We start from the raw sequence: 16,187 nt of genomic DNA, 5'->3' as shown, positions 1-16,187 counted from the left end.
AAGAGCACGAGATAGCCTAACGTTCACAATTACAGAAGCAGGCCAAGGATGCATATGAAAAATACTGGGGATATCTTCAGTTGCCTTAATTTCTCAACCTTCAAGGATAAACTAATAATAATAATAATAATAATAATAATAATAATAATAATAATAATAAATAATTAATAAAAAATAAATAAATAGACAACTCTATTTGTTAGCCACCCCATAAGAAATTGTTCTCTAGGTGGCTCACAACACAACATTAAAACATTGAATAAAAACACATGAAATGCATAAAATCACAACACACAAAAAACAAATAGAAAATAAAGTTAAAAAAAATTGAAAACTTGCTTTTAAAGCCAATTTTTAAAAATCAAATTTAAAAAGATCTGTTAATTTAGAAGCTCTGTCCATGCTCTTATTAAATTCATGTACCTGGTCTTTTTAAAATCCCAATAATATAACAATGGGTTTTTCTGCTCAGTGCTGTACATTCTACTTTAAGAAGGACAACATGCGCTTCTCTTAATAACTTCAAGGTGTAAGCCTAATATATTATCATTTCCACAGCTTGTGTTTTTACTAGTCTTCACTTTTTATTAGGCAGTCGTGAAAGACACACAGGAACAGCTTATATTTAATATCACTTCATATCTGCTATGTTGTAGATCATATTTTGTTAAAACAAATGGAAACAGATGTGTAACCACTGATTAAATTAAACGGCATAGGAAGTGAGCTGTGTATCAAATCTGATTCATGGCCATTGCCAAGGACAGCTATTCAGAGCTCCAAGGATGTGAAAATCAATAACCTCCTTATGTTGTCATCAAGCAAATGTCAAGAGGATGTCAAAAGTGCATTCTCACAACATGGTTATAAATGCAAAATATAAACAGTTCGTGTTGGCCAGCATTATTTGTATTTTAGAACTTCCGCTCCAATCAGATCTGACCTGATTTGATTTAGTTTCCTATTCACTTTACTTCCCAGGCTATAGACTTTTCATGACACTAGTGCACCTTCAATCTGGTTTCACTGTAATGTTACATTACAATTTAATTTCCCTGTTTACCACTGCTTATATCTATCTTCTTCCCCTTTTCCATTGTCCCTCATGTATTTAATATTATATTCTGAGTTGCTCTGGGTGAGGAATCCTCTTGTACTTTGTAAGACAGCATGAACATAAATCGCACAATTTTGATAACGAAAGCATCAGCAACAATTTAGCTTAGATGTTATGGATGTTTGAGGAGGGAGCTGGACTGTGAGTGACTTTGAAGGTACCATCTGACTCCATTATTCTAAAGCCTTAGTTGATGAATCCACTGATCAAAACTTGCAGTCTCCGTTTTTTAAAGCCTCTAAAACCAAAAGGAATTGCTAAAGCCAAAAGGATTCAGAGAGCTTTGATGGAGTGCCTGATCCAGAACCTATGAAATGAAAACCACGCCCCAAGGGCAACATTTAGGCAGACAAAATCTCTTCAGTGATTATTCTGCAGAGATTGGTGAGAATTCTATTACAGCTCAGGCTAGCAGCTGAATTTTAAAGGAATAGCATCTGGACACTCCTTACAGAAAACGGTAATATGGAAGTTATTGATTGATTGATTGATTTGTTTGTTTGTTTGTTTGCTTGCTTTTTAAATTTGTAGACTGCCCCAAACTTCCATCTCTGAGCAGTTTACAACAACATCAAATAGATTAAAAATGGAAGCCTTAAAACAACATAAAGCCACAATTCACTTAAAAAGCTTGGGTGAAAAAATAAGTCTTTAAAGGCGTTTTAAAAGTGGTCAGAGATGGGGAGGCTCTTTTTTCAGCAGGGAGTGCATTCCAAAGTCTCAAGTCAGCAAAAAAGAGGCCTGTCCCTGCATGGCAACTGCAGGCAAACCTCCAGATGATCTCAATGGGTGGTGGGGCTCATGGTGAAGATGTTCTCTTAAATAGAAGTTCTCTAAAATTTAATTTATTTATTTATTTAATAAATTTGTAGACTTCCCACTACTGAAGTCTCTAGGCAGTTTACAGCATAAAACAAACCAAGAATAAAACAAACCAAGAATTGAACAGTTAAAGCATATACAAGCCAGTTTAAGATATCCATAAAAACACCAACTAATTAAAAAGCTTGGCTGAAGAGATGTGTCTTCAGTTGTTTCTTAAAAGCCAACAGGGATGGAGCAGCTCTAATCTCAGCAGGAAGTGCATTCCACAGTCCTGGGACAACTACAGAGAAGGCACGCTTTTAAGTCGCCACCAGACAAGCTGGTGGCACCCTCAGACAAACTTCCCCTGAAGCTCTTAATAGGTGGTGAGGTTCATAACGAAGAAGGCATTCTCTTCAATACCATGGGCCCAAGGGCTTCATAGGTAATAACCAGCACTTTATATTTTACCTGGGAACCTATTGGTAGCCAGTGTAGGTCTTTTAGAATTGGAATAATAAGGTCTCTACAGGACATCCCACAGACCAATCTGGCAGCAGCATTCTGTACCAATTGCAGCTTCTGGACTACAAAGGCAGCCCCACATAAGTGCATTGCAGTAGTCAAGCCTGGAGGTTACCAGCATGTGCACCACTTTCTTAAGGTCACTCCAGGAAAGTGTGCAGTTGGTGAACCAATCGAAGCTGATAAAAAGCACTCCTGACCACCGCCTCCATGTGAAGTATCAGGGAGAGGGTTGGTTCCAGAAGTACTCCCAAACTCTGGACCTGTTCCTTCTGGGGGAGTGTAACCCCATCCAGAACAGACAGATCTATCCTATTTCCCCAACTGTGGCCTCCTACAGGGAGCACTTCCATCTTGTTTGGATTCAGTCTCAGTTTGTTATTCCTCATCCAGCTCATTATTGCCTCGAGACAGGTATTTAGGGGAGTTGCCAGATGAAGCTGACATGGAGAAGTAGATTTGGGTGTCATCAGCATACTGATAACACCCTACACCAAATCCCCTGATTATCTGTCCCAGCGGTTTCATGTAGATGTTAAAAAAGCATTCTAGACAAAATGGAATCAGGATCTAAGCTGTTTAGGGCTTTATAGGTTATAACCTATATGGGACGAGAGCTGGTCTTGCGGTAAAGGTAAAGTGTGTCAAGTCAATTTTGACTCCTGGCGCTCACAGAGCCCTGTGATTTTCTTTTGGTAGAATACAGGAGGGGTTTACCATTGTCTCCTCCCGCGCAGTATGAGATGATGCCTTTCAGCATCTTCCTATATCACTGCTGCCAGATATAGGTGTAGCAAGCATTAATTATCCCTGTTGCTAAGCAGGGTCCACCCTTGTTTGCATTTGAATGAGATACTACATTGATTGATTGATTGATTGTTGAATTTATATACCACCTTTCATTAAAAACAATCTCAAGGCAGTTTACAAAAGTTTTAAAAAACATACAATAAAATGACAATAAAAATATTAAGCTAAAAATATAAAAACAAACCAAATTTAAAATCTATAAAATACAAGCCTAAAAACTATACATGGATAAAAACACATAGAAGCAGCAATAAAAACAATCATGTAAAAGCCTGGATCAAAAGCCAAGATTTAAAAAGCTTTCTACATATGAGTACTTGAAGATATTCCCCTTAGGGGACAGAGCTGCTCTGGGAAGAGCATCTGTACAATTGCATGCAAAAGGTCCCATGTTCTTTCCTGGCATCTCCAGATAGGACTAAGTGATTCCTGCCTGCAACCTTGGAGAAACCACAGTCAATCTGTGTAGACAATGCTGAGCTAGATGGACCAATGGTCTGACTCAGTATACTACTATGTAACCAGCACCTTGTATTTTGCCCAGAAACATCTTAGTAACCTGTATATTCTTTTAGTATAAGAATAATATGGTCTCTCTGAGATGACCCAGAGACCAACCTGGCTGCCGCATTCTGTACCAATAGTAGTTTCCAGACTTAAGTACAAAGGCATAGATCAATGCAGATAGAGTACATTGCAGTAGTCAAGTCTGGAGGTTACTAGCATGTGTACCACTGTTTTGATACCATTTATCTCAAGAAATTGACACAGCTGATATATCAGCCAAAGCTGATAGAAAGCACCTCTGTCCACCACCTCAGCCTGGGACACCAGGGAGAGGTTTGGATCCAAAAGCACCTTCAGACTGCATACCTGTTCCTTCTGAGGAATGATGGTGACCCCATCCAGAACTGGCAGATCAAAGTAGTCTCCCTAGTTCTGACCCCACACAATAAATACCTATGTATAATCTGGATTCAGTCAGAAGGATACTATGGTTGATAGTATCAAAAAGCTGTTGAGAAATCCAAAAGGACCAACAGAGTCACACTCTCTCTGTCAGTTCCTAGTTGTAAATAATCCAACAGGCTGACCAAGGCAATCTCCACTCCATAGCCTGCCCAAAAGCCAGTTTGAAATGAGTCTAGATAATCTGTTTTCTCCCAGACTGCCTGGAGCTGGGAGGCCACCCTCTCAATTACCTTTCCCAGCCACGGAAGGTTGGTGGCAGGCCTATAGTTGCTTAACTTTGAGCGATCCAATGCAGGCTTCTTCAGAAGAGGTCTAATGATTGCCTTCTCAGGGCAAGGAAACACCCTTTCCTCCCTTAGAGAAGCATTTATAATCTCTACCAGGCCTTCTACAACAACCCCCCTGCCAGATAGTATAAGTCATATCAGACAAGGATCAAGAGAACAGGTAGTAGGCTGCACCATTCGAAGAAGATTGTCCACATCCTCAGGAGTCACAAACTGAAAGTGATCCAGCCTAACCATATAAGAGGAGTTGCTGGACACTCACACATCAGACACAGCAGTAACTGAGGGGTCTGAATCTAAGTCAGCCCATATATGAGAGATTTTATTCACAAATAATTCATTTAAAATGTCACAGTGGTAATTGATGGTTCCAAATTCCGATTTCAGGATGGAGAGGCACCAACTACACTCTCACAACCTTGAACAACTCTGCTGGACATGAGCTTGCAGATGCAATATGGGCAGAAAAGAATTGCTTCTTTGTTGCACATATTGCCTGAGCATAGAGATAGGCCCATAGTTGTCATGGCTGCTATGGACCCCCAAAACATCCTGGACAAATTGGTCCTGAAGTGAACATTGAAGTACCCCACCACCACAAGCTTGGGGGACTCCAACAACAAGCCGGGGATCAAATCTGTCAGCACAGTTAGGGACTCTGTTGGGCAGCAGGGTGATTGGTACACCAAGAGAAGTCCCAGTCTTTCCTTGGTCTCCAAACTGTAAGAACATAAGAACAGCCCTGCTGGATCAGGCACAAAGTCCATCTAGTCCTCCAGCATCTGTTTCACACAATGGCCCACCAGATGTCTCTGGAAGCCCACAGGCAAGAGATATGTGCATGCCCTCTCTCCTGCTGTTGCTCCCCTGCAACTGGTATTGAGAGGCATCGTGCCTCTGAGGCTGGAGTTGACAGGCAGCCACCAGACTAGTAGCCATTGATAGACCTGTCCTTCATGAATTTGTCTAAGCCCCTTTTAAAGTCATCCAAGCTGGTGGCCATCACCACATTGCATGGCAAGGAATTCCATAGATTAATTATGCACTGTATGAAAACGTACTTCCTCTTGTTGGTCCTAAATTTCCCAGCCTTCAGTTTCATGGGGTGACCCCTGGTTCTAGTGTTGTGAGAGAGGGAGAAACATTTCTCTCTGTCCACCCTCTCCACTCCATGCATAATTTTATACACTTCAATCATGTCTCCCCTTAGTTGCCTCTTTTCCAGGGTAAAGAGCCCCAGATGCTGTAGTCTAGCCTCATAAGGAAGGTGGCACTAGCATGAAGCAGAAGGGGATTGGGGGGAAATGGTAGCTGACAGTGAAGCTGCCATTTTCCTCCAAAATGTCCTTTGGAGCCACACTGCATGATAATGTTAAGATAATTGGAGGGGCATTTTGGGGGAAATGCCTGCTACTAGCTACCTGGAAGAGCACGGGACTACCAGGGGTAAGTTTATCCCCAAACCCCTGTAATTCTCCTCTACTCCTAATCAAATTGCCAAAATGGAACCCCACTGCCTGTGAATCAAGAGGCAATAAAGTAAGTGGCCTTTGGAGCTTGGACTTCAGAATAACATAGAGGCTTTCCCCCCATAAGCAGACCTCACAGCAGCTCCTGGGGGTAATTTTGACTGGGGGAATAGCATAGGAAGAAGGGTGAAATTCCTCTCCCCCTTGTTCCAATCATAATAAAAGCCCTGATGGCTCCTAATTGTTGGGATTTTGACATGGACATAGTCTCAGTTCTGTACACTCTGTACACTCAAACTGTACACTCATTCGATATGGTCACACTTCAACAGGGATCCTGGTATAGAAGCTATTGTTCCTATAGACCACAGCCACTCTGCCTCTCCTCCCATGTTCCCTCAACTGCTCCTCAATAGAGTAACCTCCTTCATCTCCAGGTTTCTCCGAATTATCTTTATTGTACATATATGCAGCTAATATATGACCTCATAACTCATTCCACTTTACCCCACTTAATCCCGTGTTTAATCCCACCATCTGGGAAAGGCCCATATCAATTTAGATGATGCAGTTGTTTAGCAATAGCAAGGGCCATAGTCTGGATGATCTATCACCTGCCACTAGGACCATTGTGACCTGATATAAACTGCCTGAAATCATTATGGAGAGGAGGCATGAACCATTTGCCAAAGCTCCACTGGTTGAATGTTCATGTGACATCCCACTGATGGTGCATTGTGACCTTGGATTAGCACCCAGTGATTCTATGCAGCAAGCTGACAGTCCCAGGAAGTGGTGCACGTGCTCCTTCCACAGCACTTTGAACTCCACCCACTCTGCTACTGAAGGTGGGGAGGCCTACTAAGGAGTGCGTCATCACACTTTGACGGGATTCCCTTTCGGAGTGATGGGAGGTAGCAGCTCCAGCAGAGTTTAAAGTGCCATGGAAGCAGAGTGTGCACTTCTACCTTGGATTGGTAGCTCACTGCATAGAATGTAAGCCCCTATTTGTGAAGATGCTTAGATCTAATTTGGAGCAATCTTATGCTTTGTCACTGTAAATTCTATCATCCGGGCTCAGGCTTTTTAAGAGCATAAGAAGTGTCTGTGCTGGTCAATGGTCTATCTAGGCCAGCCATCTGTTTATTTCAGCACTCTAGATGCTCCCCAGAAGCTAACAAACACAGTCAGATGGAAAAAGACATCTCTTGTTGCTTTCCCCAACAGCAGGTAATCAGAGGCAGACTGCCTCTAAACATGGAGGCTTAATTTAGCTCATGGGGCATTGTTAGATTATTATGTAATGAAATACACAACACATACATAATACATTTCTCACCTTTCTATAAACACTTTCCAAATTGGCTGTGTTTCCAAATCTTTTCTGTTTGTCTCTTCATGGTACTGCAGAACAATAGAAAAAAATACAAACACTTGATAGTCAGTTATGAGGGCTTTTTAAAAAATAAAAAACCCAACTATTACAATGCAAAAATATAAATTCAAAGGCCTTTATGAAACCTTTCACTATGAAATCACAATGATTGTCCTCTGCTCATCTTCTCAATTAGTCAACAAATATGCATTTCATTAAAACCACAGGCAAAAGAGGCTCTCTAGGCAGCAATACAATTTAGGAGACTTAGTGAACTATTGTCATGGCAATATAACCTGGAACTTTCATTAAGTTCGACTGCGTATCTCTCCATAGAATTAGCTTAGCATTGGCTGGAACACAATGCCCATAACACATATCTATTTCCTATTATATTAACCAGTAGCTGTTTCATCCCACAAAGTACCACTTTAAGCCAGTGTTATGCATGCATAGGAAGACGAAAGTACCATGGACTTTTTCTTGCTGATAAGGTACTTGAACAGCTTATTCATATTTGAGAAATGAAGAGATTGCCATGCAATATATCTCTCTGGTCTGAACAGATTGTATGCACTTCATTCATTCATTCATATTCATCCATCCCCAAAAGACTTAGGCCAAATTTGGATGTCATGTGAAACTGAAGTTAAACAGAGCAGAGGTTGGAACTCCATTATGCCTGCATTTGTGCAACTGTGGTTTTGAGCCAAACTCTTTTACATGATCCCCACCACACGTTAAGGTCATCTGAGGAGGTCCGTCTCCAGTTACCACTGGTTCGTTTGGTGGCGACTCAGAGGTGGGCCTTCTCTGTGGCTGCTCCCGGGCTGTGGAATACACTCCCAGCAGATATTCATAATCTTAATCCCTTACTGACCTTCAAGAGAGCCCTAAAAACCCATCTGTTTGGCCTGGCCTTTCAGGGTTTTTTATTAGTTTTTATTGTTTTAATGCTAACCTGGCTTTCAGGGTTTTAATTATTATGATAGTTTAATTGTTTTTTAAGATGTTTTGTAATTGGTGTTAATATTTATATCTCTGTTTTAATTTTTATTGGTTTTAATGGTTTCTGTTTTTAATTGTAAACTGCCCTGAGCCATTTCAGAAGGGTGGTATAAAAATCTAATAAATTAAACAAACAAACAAACACAACCTGCAGTTTGCCTCTCCAAACTCCAATCTGAAGTTTGCACTAAAGCCTGCTGTCGAAACCAGAAGTTTGGTCACCGAAGCACCGCTCCTAATGTGAACAGTGCCATAACCCCAGTTCCATGCAGTTCTTGGAACTGTAGTCATAGAGACGGCAGCACAGAGCTGCCCAGGAGCATGCCTGCAGCGCTTCTCACTGGCCGCTTCTCCAAGCACTTGCCCAGCCCCTCCTTTTCCCGATCCGACAAAGCAGTTGCCTGATAACAGGGACACCACCATGTCCCATCCCAAGCTTGTCAGCCGGTCAAGCAGCAAATTCACAAGGAGAATGCCGTCTTCCCACTCTGTCCTTTGCTTCCCCTTCCTGGCAAGCAGGAGGGAAAGGGGATGGAGTGACAGGATGGGCATTAAGTGCTTTGCTCCCCGAGAAGGAAGCGACAATAATGTATGTTCACAAGCACAAACACTCCAGGTGGCAACATAACCAGAGCACCCAATTACAGCATCCTGACAGGAACATATGTTAGGGAGGGAATACCAGGGGTTGGGGTTGAAAAGCAGCCCCAACCAGGGATTCTTGAAAAGCCGATTTCTATTTCCCCCCCACAAATGAGTTGGGGAAGGGGGAACTAGCCCCTTCCCCTTGGAGGAATATGGGCAGTCTCTAGGCTAACTCATGAGAAGGGCTGGGCAGCAGGACAGGTCTTCAGGAGCTTCTTAAAGGACAGAAGAGAGAGGGCATTATGAATCTCAGGAGGCAGAATGTTCCATAAGGAGGGGGCTGCAACAGAGAAAGCCCTCCCACGAGCCCGGGCCCCATGTACCTCCCCTGAGGCTGGAACTCTGAGAAGTTCCATTGAGACAACCTCATTCTATCATTAACCAGAGAGACTGGAGGCCCCACTGTCAGCTCAGCTCATGAGTGTGCAGTCTGACAGACGACTAAAGGTCTTCTACTCTATGGTCCTCACCAGTAGACTGGCCCTCTCATGTGAGTACAAGTCCACTGGCAGCAAGCTGCCAGGGGAGCAGGAGCGTGGTTTGGTCTGCATGGACTGCTTTGCCGGGGTGAGCCCTTGTAAGAGCATCCTAGTTTACAGGATCCTTTGCCCTCCCCCATATACATATCCCTTCCTAGGAAGTAATCATGTTCCCTTCCCTTTTCTGAGTAACAGGGAAATGGTCTCCCCCCCGCCCAAGATCCTCCCCTGAAATCATGCTTGTGCAGGACAATTTTGTTGTGGGACTGACAGCAATTGTTGTCAGAAAAAAGCGCTGGCATGTCATGTCATGGCATGGCATTTAAAGGGATTTAAAGGCCCTTACCATGCCAAGGGTGGGCAAGACAGTTCCAAAAAGAAACGATCGCGCTTGGAACACCCCCTTTAAGATCATGGCCAATGGCAGCTGATCTGGTGACATGCTGATGCCTTGCCCACAGTCTGGTGATGCAAGCACTACAGAGCTTGCTGGGATCGACCTCGGCAGACCAGGAAGAGGGAGGGGCTCCCCTCTCCTGAAACTGGAGGTTGCCTGAGCATGGCTGGATGAATGCCTATGATGCAATTTACGGTTTCAAAATGAAACTGTGGGTTCATCAACCTCTGGCTTTATGTTATGTGTGAATGCAGCCTTAAAGTTTACAAATATAAAATAACTGCCTAAAAGTTAATCAGAGCAAACAGTACCAACTTCCTCTACCAATCTAGTCCCAATGAGTGGCAGTCATCTAAAAAAAAACCCAACTTTTCTGAAAGACTCTGTGTATGACTCTAGAGAAGAGCTGAGAACAGTGCTGCCATATATCGAGTCAGACCATTGATCCATCTAGCTCAGGATTTTCCACACAGACTGGCAGCAGCTTCTCCAAGGTTGATTGAGTGAGAGAGTGAGTGAGTGAGTGCTGTCAAGTTGGTGTCGACTCTTAGTGACTGCATAGATAGATTCTCTCTAGAATGAGCTGTACAATTTGGCCTTTAAGGTCTCTCAGTGGTGCATTCATTGCTGTTGTAATCGAGTCCATCCACCTTGCTGCTGGTCGTCCTCTTCTTCTCTTTCCTTCAACTTTCCCCAGCATTATAGTCTTCTCAAGGGAGCTGGATTTTCACATTATGTGTCCCAAGTATGAGCCTGGTCTTTTGTGCCTCGAGTGAAAATTCCGGATTGATTAGTTCTATGATCCATTTGTTTGTTTTCTGGCTGTTCAGGCTATCCTCAAAAGTCTTCTCCATCACCAAAGTTCAAAAGCGTCAATACTTTTTCTATCTTGCTTCTTCAAAATCCAGCTTTTGCATCTATAGAGTGTCACGGGAAAAACCATTGTCCAAACAATTCTAATCTTTATAGGTGTTCTCCAAGGTTACAGACAGAAATTTCTCTCAGCCCTATCTGGAGATGCCAGGGAAGGAACTTGGAACCTTCTGCATGCAAGCAAGCAAGCAAGGACCCTGCTTACTACCAGAAGACCAACTCTCTTCAGACAGATTAATTAGTGTCCACAAATCCTCCCAGCATTTCTAGTTTTGGGAGTTACAAAAGAAATCTGTTTGACATGTACACACATAGCCAAATAACATTTCAAGCTGTATGGTTAACAGGAAAAAGTTAGTTGTCCTTGGTTTCACTTATCAGTGACACTGAGTCAAGCTTGGGAGATGCAGTCACAGTAACTCTTATTTAATAGAAAAATATAAATCTGTGATGCATCTCAAGAAAGAGACATCCTACTAGAACAGCTTAAGCCTGTGTGGTCACCTGACAAAATGTCTGTTGGCCAGAGGTCTATATAATGCCATCCACCATTAAGCAGCTTGTCCAGGAAGAGTCTGCTCTCCTACAAGAAGAATCTGACAGACACCTACCCATCTAGAATAAAAGGTTGGTCTCAAGACCTCTACATAATCTCAGAAGCTCTTGTAGCAACCATAGCACAGAGTTATAAACACAAAAGGAAGAGCCTTGCTTGTCTTTTACCCTGCTAACTGGGCAAAGAGGCACCTTTTTAACATGGTGATTCTCTTTATTTAGCAGAGGGAGAGTAACTGGCCCTATCTACCCCCAGAACAGTATCTCCATTCTCCAGTGACTGTTGCTGGTGTCTATCTTATGTTTCTTTTTAGCTTGTGAGCCTTTGGGGGATAGGGATCCATCTTGTTTATTTATTTATTATTTCTCTATGTAAACTGCTTTGGAAACGTTTGTTGAAAAGCGGTATATAAATACTTGTTGTTGTTTTATTGCTGCAGCAGTTCCCACTGCCAAAAAGACCAGTTGCTAAAATGGCTTGTGTCTTCATCCATGAGAACTGCTGTGGCAAAATGAGAAAACAAAGTTTGGCCTTCATGCACTGCTCTCCCCAGTGTTCACATGACCCCACTTTGGATCCAGGCTTGCTTCTTAAATATCTGTAGTGTGATGCCTGATGGAGATGAATTCACCATGATAATGATACAGTTACTTATACCATGTTTACCCGAATCTAGATTTCCCCTCCAAGATCTTTGTCTTAAATCCAGAGTTGTGCTCCTTTCGGGTAAATACAGGTATAATCTGTGTTTAGCCTCTATTTTTAAAGAGGGTCTTCTTAAATTCAGTGTCATCTTCTATTTGGGGTAAATTTGGTATCATGCCTCACCACAGGGATCCAATAATATGCTCCAAGATACTGTAAGTCCCCTCCCAATAATTGCAGTGGCATGGAAAAAGCCACTGCATCCATGTTGTGTTACAAACTGTTTGCTGCATGAAGTGGGCTTAAAATATATAGATTTTAAGTAGCCATCACATTGTGGCTTGTTCAGGATCATTGGAACCCAAAAGACAGCCTCCATAGGCACATAGGAAACTGCCTTCTACCGAGCCAGACCATTGGTCCATCTAGCTCAGTATTGTCTACACAGACTGGCAGTGGCTTCTCCAAGATTACAGGCAGGAGTCTCCTTCATCCCCATTTGGGGATGCCAAGGAGGGAACTTAGAACTTTCTGCATGCAAGTGCTCTTCCCAGAGAGCCCCATCCCCCAAGGGGACTATCTTACAGTGCTCACACATGCAGTCTCCCATTCAAATGCAAACCAGGGTGGATCCTGCTTACCAAAAGAGACAATGCACACTTGCTACCACAAGACTAGTTCTCCCTTCCAGACCAACTCTCCCTCCTCATGCACAGTAGCTACTGATTGATTGAATCACAGTAAGTTTCTTGTTCTTTGACCCGGTGCTGCCAGAAAGTGAGTAGTGTTGGGATTTACTGCATATTGTCTCTACTTCTGTCTAGGGGCATGCTTGTCTGTATATATTTGTGTCTATGTTTGGGTTTGGGGGTGGAGACTAAGCTCCTCCCTCCTTCTAGCTTCTTACTTGCTGTCCTGAATTCTGTTGGAGAGGTTCTCCCTCTCACTGCATAAGAGACAGTTAGTCTGTTTCTTGTTTTCTTAGCCTATGTTTCAGTTAGTAATAAATATCAAACTCTTGTTTCTCAGTTAAAGTTGCTTCTTGTAGAGGAAAAGTCATTTCTATGCAACAAGTAGCTGGGTTGTGGTGGTGATTATGGTGGTGGTGGTGCTGAGAAAGCTAAAAGTGGGAGCTCTATTGGTGGCTGTAACAGCTTTCTAAACCAACAGCTGTTATAGGCAAACTTCAGACTTCTGAGCACCTGGAGGTTCTGTTTGGGGATCTGTGTGTTGGGTTCATTATGAATGGAAGGGCCCAAAGACCTTCTGTTTCTGTTTTCCACCATCATTATCCCCACACCTTCAAAAGTATAGATTTTCATCACCAGCTGCCCGTCTGTGGTTTTCTTTTTTTTACCCTGCTGTTTCTTTAAGTGTGAAGATCCTTTTTTTAAAAAAAAATAATTAATGAGTTCTGAATAATATTAAACCGGGGATGTATAATAAACAAATGTATTACTTTCAAAATTAGTGTGTAGAGTTCCCCCCCATCTTTATCCAAATTAAGGTTGTGCTGTTTTCAAAGTTTTTTTTTTCTGTCACAATGATTGGATTGACAGATGGTCAGTCTTTATTAGTTATTCCTCCTTCTCCCCCTTTCTCTCTACCGCACGTCACTGCCTCTGCTTAAAAAAAAAAATATCAAAGAATTGAGAAGTTCGTCTATATATTTTAAAATATATCACATGCAAATTAAGAGCAAATGTACCCCCTCTGTTTGGGAGAGGGAACCCTCTATCATGAATCATCCAACTCCACAAAAAGCATAATGCCCCACATTTACCCACCATACCGTACAACAGCTTTTTACAATCAATAAAATTTTTGCTAAACTCGGGGGCATAGCTATAATTGAATAATTGTCCCTGGGCACCTGAAAGAATGGAGCCTGTTGAGCCGCAGAGCCAGCCCAATGGCGGCCTGGGTACGGCCCCTCTCGGCAGCCCCCTCCAGTTATGCCCGTGCATGTGATGTCACATGCACAGGTGTATGGCACAGTCTCCAGAGGAGCCCAGAGCAAACTCCCCCCTCCCACCCGGGCTGCCGAGAGCTGCCTCTCTCTCTACTCCATACATAATTTTATATATCTTTATCCTGTCTCTGCAAAGTCACCTCTTTTCCAAACTAAAAAACCCCAAATACTGTAACCTTGCCTCATACAGAAGGTGCTCCAGGCCTCAAATCATATTGGTTGCTCTCTTCTGCACCTTTTCCAGTTCTACAATGTCCTCCTTAAGATATAGTCCTCCTTAAGACCAAATGTGGGCACACCAGAGAGTTGTATAAGGACATTATTATATTAGATAATACCACAGAGTCAAACACTTTCACATACACATGCATATGTGCATTCCTCTGACTCATACACACACACACACCCTACTACCTACTATGATGAGTTCTCTGATCAGGAGCCTGGGCAAACTCTCTGTTTGTCATTTCAGGCAGCGCTGGCTGCCCAATAGGATGTTTTTCCCTTTCTCTCCCTCCAGAGATGGAGTGAGAGGGGGAAACGTCCTATCACACAGCCGGCGCTGCCTGAAATGACAAGCTGAATGCTCGCTCAACTCTTGGCAGCCCAGGCCATGCCCCCTTTGTGTGTGACATCACACATTTTTAATTTGGAAAAGGGGTAACTATGGGGAGACAGGATAGAAATGTATAAAATTATGCATGGAGTAGAGAGAGCAAACAGAGAGAAAATTTTCTTCCTCTCTTACAACACTAGAACTGGGGGTCATCCCATGAAAATGTAGGCCAAGAAATTTAGGACCAACAAAAGGAAGTACTTTCCCACATAGCACATAATTAATACATTGGATTCTCTGCCACAGGATGTGGTGATGTCAACTATCTTGGATGGCTTTAAAAGGGGCTTAAGACAAATTCATGGAGGACTGGTCCATCAATGTCTATCAGGTCTATGAATGGTTAATAGTCTGGTGGCTATAGCTTACCTCCAGCTTCAGAGGCAAGATGCCTCTAAATACCATTTGCAGGGGAACAACAGCAATAGCGAGAGCATGCCCTTACCTCTTTCCTGTGGGCTCCACAAAGGGATTTGAAGGACAACTGTGTGAAACAGGATTCCGGACTAGATGATACAACATTACAGAAAAATGGGTAATGGGAATAAAGAGTTGTCAGCTATTCTGGTGCTATTGAACATTTGAAAGGAAATGCCAGTCCCCGCTGCCATGCCAGCGTGATGAAGCGGGTGCGGGGTTATGTCCCCATCACATGAGGCAGGCACACGTGCCATGTTGCTTCCCCCTCCACATGACTGGGGCCAGCCAATGAGGGAAGGAGGCGGGCCAATGGGTCCCAGCTGCCTCCATTCAGAGCAGTCGCTCCGCAGCTTGGCACCCTCCCACCCGTCCTGTACTCAGTGAGAGATAGCCAGTTGCCTGTGGGGGCCAAGTAGGAATTCTTGGATCACATTGGATTGGCACAAGGTGTGGCTCCCCCCCTTTCTTTCTTTCTTTCTTTCTTTCTTTCTTTCTTTCTTTCTTTCTTTCTTTTTTGCCTACTTCTCACTGAGTCCTTTGGGTTTGGGTCATAGGGAGGCACTGAAGGAACTGGTCACTTGGCAGGAGAGTGTGGCTGCTTGGTAGGTAGTTTGATTAACAGTGTTCAGCTGGAGGGCCATTTGGGGTGAGGGGGGGCAAGGAACAGTCCTTCAGGGTTTTCGTGGTTTGAAGGGTTGGGAATGGCCTCTGCTCTGACTCACCAGCTCAGAGTTTGGCGGCTTGAGTTGAGGGTGGGTCGGGTTGTCCCCCCCTCAGTGGGGGAAAGCCTCATGGTGAGAGTAAGTCAGGAGCTAGCACCTGACCGAATCAGTACCCGGCCCTTCACCCTGGTGTGGGACAGCCCTCCCTAGGAGGTGGTCCCACATGGGAGGAATATCCACACTCTGGTTAGTTATGTACCTCGTTGCAGGTCTTATTCTGTTCTGCATTAATAAAGTGGCCCTATTTTGCTTCAACTAAGTGTGCCCTCTCTTCATTGGGGCTGGGAGTGCAATGGCCCAGGTAAGCCTTTTTCATATGACTGGTTAAAGGAGTCAAATGTGTAACAATGTGGCTATGTGCTACCTGCCCTAGGTGTTTATGTCTTTTGGAGGGGATTTGCTTAAGAGACATCATGACTGCCCTTCTGGGTCATAGCTCATACAAGATCATACCTCTACTAATTTCAATGGGATCAAGAAGAAGACATACAACGA

General features: G+C 43.3%; 1 protein-coding gene across 3 annotated transcripts in view; it reads left to right on the top strand.

The window, feature by feature from the left end:
• The first annotated feature begins 15,343 nt into the window (after positions 1–15,343).
• Positions 15,344–16,187, top strand: part of PPP1R17 (protein phosphatase 1 regulatory subunit 17) — a 35,230-nt gene continuing 34,386 nt past the window's right edge. The window contains exon 1 of one of the 3 annotated variants that reach the window (XM_053264829.1): positions 15,344–15,417. The gene's annotated coding sequence lies outside the window, so the exon portion shown is untranslated. The remainder of the gene's footprint in view (positions 15,418–16,187) is intronic. The other 2 variants (XM_053264833.1, XM_053264830.1) reach the window with 2 other exon arrangements.

This window comes from Hemicordylus capensis, chromosome 6, assembly GCF_027244095.1.
Source record: "Hemicordylus capensis ecotype Gifberg chromosome 6, rHemCap1.1.pri, whole genome shotgun sequence".
NCBI lineage: Eukaryota > Metazoa > Chordata > Lepidosauria > Squamata > Cordylidae > Hemicordylus > Hemicordylus capensis.
The sequence above is the reverse complement of the archived record's forward strand: the minus strand, read 5'-3'. Positions and strand labels throughout refer to the sequence as shown.